This window comes from Jaculus jaculus, chromosome 3 (genome assembly GCF_020740685.1).
Source record: "Jaculus jaculus isolate mJacJac1 chromosome 3, mJacJac1.mat.Y.cur, whole genome shotgun sequence".
NCBI lineage: Eukaryota > Metazoa > Chordata > Mammalia > Rodentia > Dipodidae > Jaculus > Jaculus jaculus.
The window spans coordinates 144,674,006-144,680,005 of NC_059104.1; the positions used below are offsets into that span (position 1 = coordinate 144,674,006).

General features: G+C 53.4%; 1 protein-coding gene across 1 annotated transcript in view; it reads right to left on the bottom strand.

Moving 5' to 3' along the window:
* The window catches only part of Klhl25 (kelch like family member 25), a 35,048-nt gene extending 30,554 nt beyond the window's left edge, over nucleotides 1-4,494 (bottom strand). Inside the window, exon 1 of the mRNA XM_045145383.1 lies at nucleotides 4,386-4,494. The gene's annotated coding sequence lies outside the window, so the exon portion shown is untranslated. The remainder of the gene's footprint in view (nucleotides 1-4,385) is intronic.
* Between the last annotated feature and the right edge of the window lie 1,506 nt (nucleotides 4,495-6,000).

Sequence of the window (6,000 nt, forward strand, 5' to 3'; positions counted from 1 at the left end):
GCTCCCCCAAGACCCAGACTGGTACTTCCTTGACTCAGTGCTATGGTTTTACTAGCTCCCCTTCCATGGGCATAGCCTGGCCTCAAACCAAGGAAGCAGGTGGGGGAACTGAGGGTTGATGGAGCGAGCCTGCCCCTCTGGGCTACTATGAATAGTTGACTCCTTCGGTTTCTACAAGTGGAAAAATAAGGGTCCAGATAGACAAAGTAACTTTCCCAAAGCCCACAGCACACATCAGAGGCATAACTGAAACCAGAACACATCCAACTTCCAACTCCTACCTTTTCTCAGCCTCTGCCCTCCCCACAGGCTGACTCTCGAATGCTGTCTGCCCACAAAGGCGGGCATCCAAGTCTTATAAAACTGCTAACATCAGAGCCTGTATGAATGTTTGAGATGCTACAGTGAGACATTTAACAAAAACCCCATGGAAGATCACCCACCCATTTTCCAGAAGAGCCACTTGAAGCTCAGGGTGGTAAGGGGACCAGCACAAAGGGTCACACAGCAAGACCTGCCAGCAAGGTTCCAGGTCTGAGAAATCCTACAGTAGGATGGTGAAGAGGCAAAGGTCTGGCCCTGTTTGTGCTGAAATATGGTGGTCTGTGTGAGCCCCACAGGGACTGTATACAACTCTTGTTGCAGGAACAGGGCCTCAGATACAGCCTGATCTTGGACTCACTATGCAGTGGAGGATGACAATGAACTGATTTTTCTGTATCTACCTCCTTAAATGCTGGGATTACAGAATGTGTCACTATGCCTACTTTTTTTTTTCTTTCTTTCCAGTGCTGGGGATGGAACCCAGGACCTTGTGCATGCTATGCTAGGTAAAAGCTGCTCCTTTTCAGAACATGTGGGGCTGCAGAGTTCACCCAGTGGTTAAAGGCATCTGCTTGCAAAGCCTGTCAGCCTGCGTTCAATTCCCCAGCACCTATGTAAAGCCAGATACAAAAAGTGGCTCATGCATCTGGAGTTCATCTGCAGTGCAGGCGACCTTGGAACACTCATTCTCTCTCTCTCCGATGAACTAATATTTTAAAAATAAATAAACAAAACAGGTGAATGGTTGAGGAGATGGTTCAGTGGGTAAGTGCACTTGCCACAAGCACAAGAGCCTGTTTGCTTCCTAGTGCCCACATGAACAGTTGGAAATGACCATGTATATCTGTGACCCCAGTTTTGTAGGAAGCAGAGACCAGAGAGTCACTGGGGTGGGGGCAACTGCAGTGTGTTCAAGAGAGACCCTGTTTCAAGGAAACACGTGGATGAGCATGAGTGATAGAGACAGAACATCTGGTGTTCTCCTTTGGTTTTCATGTGCTTGTGTGTACATCTGCACATACATGTGTATACACACCCCCCCAACACTACACATGCAAAAACAAACAAAAAAGCAGGCCAGTAAACCACAGGCACCTATCCTTTATCATCCCAAAGGGCTCCAAGACACAGCCAAAGGAAGCTCAGCTATTAGAAAGAGAAAGGAGGAGGTGGGGTAGGAAGCCCTGGAAGTACTGGAAACTGGCTGTAGAGCCTCCAGCTCCCAACCTCCATACTGTGCCCTGAGGACAGGGCAAAGGGGCAAGGAAGGTGGGCACAGCTAGTGGCCACAGTGTCAGACACCATTCTAGGGGATCCTAGGACCTTACATCTCTGTGAGGTTATGGAAAGCTATCACAGGCACCATCTGTATTTAAAGCCAACCTAGTTGAGAGCCTGCACTCCTCCCAGTGGCTCTGTACTAAAGAGACTTAGGTGGAAACTTTCCCATGGCAAAGCCCCTCTCTGCCTTCTAATTCTTTCAATATTTGCTCCCAGGTCCTAACAACTCCCGAGAGACTTAGAAGGTGTCAATTCTAGATACATTTAGAACTGTGGGGACAGTACTGCTCAGGGGAGGCATGCTTAGTGGAGAGTGAGAAACCTGCAGTGGAGGGCCAGACAGATGCACAGTGACAACTCCTGCTGGGATGCCCTGACTAACAGCTGTCCCTGCTCCTTCCCCTCAGTCTCAACTAAGTGTTTCTTGGCCAGGGAAAATGTTTCAATAGTGCTGACCAGCTGAGGCAATTCAGTGATGAAATTTACCATGTTAGAAGACAACCAGAATCTCAACCCGACAATTCATTTGCGACAGGCCAAGGTTTGGTGCTGCCAGGTTGGCTGGGGGGCGGGGGGCGGGGGCGGGGGCGGGTGCTGGGCAGGCCATGCCCACACTGACTCTGGGGTAGATGGACCTGCTGCTCAGTCAGTGGGCTGGTCTTCACCTCTGAAAGGTTGCACGGAGAAGCCACAGGGTCTCCTATTAATCTGAAGTGCCGCCACACTGGTGACACTACCATAGCAGAGAATGAACCTCTTATCACCTCCCACCTGCCTTCTCCCTGACCTCACCTGCGCCTGGGGCTGCCATGAATCTGACCTGGCTCTGGGAGAGTGTGGGTGAGTCACAGTAGAAACAGCTGCTGCCCAGGTCTTGAAATCTGGGCTGTGGCAGGCCTTTGCCATCTGTTCTTAGCCTTTGCCACCATTGGCCCCCTTCTGTGTCCCCTCAGCTCCCCCCTCACTAGGACTTTCTGCACTGTGATGTATCAAGGCCCCGAATCCATGTGCTAACACCCTTTTGCCTAGGGTGTCACTAAAGGCCAGGGTCTCCAGGCAAGTCTGCTCAAGCAGTGAATCAATGAATGAATGAGTGACTAAAACCATAATACATGCTCATGCCTCCCATGCCCCTCTAAGTGACAGGAAGAATGAGGGCTGCTTTCACTGCAGACCACAGCGTCCCCACGCAGGGTAATTTCTCTTATTTCTTCCTGCTCTCTTCTCCCTACACTGGTGCCCGCAGGCTTAGGATGCTATTAAGAGGCAGTGGGCCACTGACACCACCTCCACTATGGAGCCTGCACCACACACTGAACCCAGCTGCAGCCTGAGACCCAAGACAAAAAGGTTTCCTCCAGTCCTCTCTACTTTCCTTTTAAACAACCCCCCAAGAGTCATTTGCGAATAACTCAAAACCAAAATAACTGTGAACTCAAGGACCACTCTTTGAAGAACCAAACTTGCTCCAGGGAGAGAAGGACCTCCCCAACCCCAAATACAAGCCTTCGCCAACAACTCCCCCCCCCCCACAAAAAAAAGACCTAACAGTACAGCACTGCCACCTACAAAAGGAGAGACTAAAGCAGGCCAGAGTGAAGCCAAATGGCTCAAGCACCTAGCATACCTTTTCTTGCTCAGGCAAGAAGGGAGAACCAGTGAGCCTTGGTCAAAGCAATTGGGACACTACAGGATTTCACAAGGTCTAGATGAACCAGAAGGGTCTTGGGTCCAAGCCCCTCCATTTCCTTTGATGTCAAGTCTCTATAGACATTCTTCTTAGGATGGGCTTGGTGTTCCAACCTTATCTATGATCTCAGCACTGAGAAGGACGGGGCATGAGGATTTCAAATTCAAGAGCAGCCTGGGCTACAACAGGGAATCCAATGGCAACCTGCCAGTGTGGGAGAAGCTGTCTTAAAACCAACCAACCAACAAATGACAATTAAGTTCTTTTACTCAGACTTTGGGAATGGATTTTGGGGTCCTTGAAGCAGCATCATTAAGAGATGCTTGGGGTCAGAACCCTCAAACGGAAAAGCTTCTAAGGCAACCCGAAAGCCCAGCTTGAGCGAGGGCCCGCTTAAGGGCACGTAGTCCCCTAGGCAGCACAACGTGTGTGAAGGACGGACTGCATCAGGGACACGGGGTGAGGAACCCGGGCAAGACTTTCTCTAGACCGGCCGGGTTGGCCATCACCAGGGTGGACAGGTGGGTGGGTGTGTGACTCTGAGAGAGAGACCATTTCTCGGTAGCTGTCTGGGCACACACACGCACCGGCCGGGCTCGCAGACCCGCTGCTGTCCTGGAAGACAAGCCGCCTCCTCTTTCTAGGATCAATAGTAATTTTTTTTTTTTTCTTTTTAAACGAGAGTCTTCGGACTCAATGAATCAACCACTCCCAGGGGAAGAGCAGCAGCTCGCGCGCGCAACATCCATTTACAAAACACTTCATTCCCCGGCCGGGTGCTGGGAGCCGGTACTCCAGGCACGGCCGAGGGGAGTCCGGGGGGGGGGGGGGGGAAGGGCGGGGGGCGGGGGGACTGGGTGGCCGACGACAGTCCCTCCATTGTCCCCGACTGCGATGACCCCGGCGGCTCGGGAGAGCCCTGCTGCCCGCGGAGGCGCTCTCCTCCCGGAGCTCCACATGCCGCCTCGGATCCCGGGTCCCCGGAACGGCGGCGACCGGTGGCCGGGCCCCCTCCACCATCCACGCCCGGCGGCCCGGGGCGCACACACCGGCTCGGAGGAAGGCGCCCCCAGCCCGCCCTGGTCCTCACCGTTGGGGGCACAGCCGCCCGGCACGCTCGGAGACCCCTGGCCGCCCTGGCGAGCTCCGCAGACCCCCGCAGCCGCCGATGCCGCGTCCCCCGACCGGCCCGTCGCAACCCCGAAAGCGTCCCCGGCGCCCAGCCGCACAGGCGCCGCCAACAAACTAGTTTCTCCGGCCTTCCCGCCCCGCCTCCCGGCCCGAAGGGCAGCAGCCAATCAGAGGCTGCGCCTCGGTGACGGACGGGCGGAACAACCCGTAAGAACAGTGGCTGGAGGAGAAATGGGTGGGCGCTCGGGACGCGCCGGTACCGCGGGGAGGCGGGGCGGGGAGAGGAAAAGGACTGCCACCAGATTCTTAAAGGGACAGGGGGTTGTCCGACCGGCGGGGACCGGACTTTGGGGGAAAGGGGTGCTAAACGTGACGCTGTTCTAGAGCTCTCCTAAGCCGGGAGCCTTTGTACGTGTCACAGGCTTCCTTCTGGCCCCGGGTCACACTGTCATAGGTCTTTCCTGACCTAGAACGTAATTGACCCGATATTAACGAAAGCCTTCCTTTTTACTCCCGGCTGCCTTCACGTCTGGGAATTTCACCAAATCCCGGCTCTACTCAGGATCAGCGTATTTCGGGGAAGGGGAGGAGGGAGGGCTGTTTCAGCTGTCTGTGTTACTTCGCGCTAAACTCCTTTTATAACCCAGCCATCAGATATTCATTCATTGACTCGCCTCTGCATTAATTCTTTTCGCTAAGGGTTCCTGGACCTGTGCCTGACCCCCCTCCCCGTGGTGGTGGGAGGAGCTGTAATCCCGCGTCCTTGCAATCTGGATCCTCTCACTGTAAAGCAGTAGGTGCAAGCTCCTCTTAGCATTGTCTAAGGGATTCGAGGAAACACCTTCTTAGAAATAAGTGTGCCATAAACGCCTTTTCTCCCCTCTACTGAAAATCAATAACTCAAGCAGTTCGCTTAAGGATATCCAACAGGACTGGTAAAGAAAGTGTCACAGAGCCCTGAGGAGAGTGGGAGAATCCCCGGGAAGCGGAGGTGGCACTGACAGCAGGTAGCAGAAGGGGCTTGTGGAGGCGGAGGAGGGGAGGGTGCAAAAGATTTGGAAGGCAAGGTGACGGGTGGAAACTGGAAAGTAGAGTCCAGGGCAGAAAGCAGATTACACTGGAAGTAAGAGAACTCTTGCTTCAAACTCGATGAGATGATAGAGAAAACGCCTCCAGTAACAGCGTTTAGGAGGGAAGCCATCTGCTGTAGAGGCAAACAGCCCGAGCTCAGGGTTTGAAGCCCAGTCTGCCCCTCCAGAGCGGTATAGACCACAGGCTGGTCGCTTTGACTCCGAGTGCCTGGTTCTTACAGGAGGAGGAGGATTCTCAAACGCTTTGCATGGGATGATTGTAAATATCAAATAAAACAACGCAGACAATGGGCCTGGCATCTGGGAAATGATCAATAGTGTCTCCATTTAGCCCCAGATCTGGAGAGCTTTAAGACACAAGGATTTGGATATTTGAGAGCAGGGATGGCCAGAGGTGAGCAGCTGGCCAAGTGTGCTGTTAAGGAAAGGGTGGCATCAAAATAGCAGTTCCATTAAAGAAATGACAGCTCGCATTTACAGTTT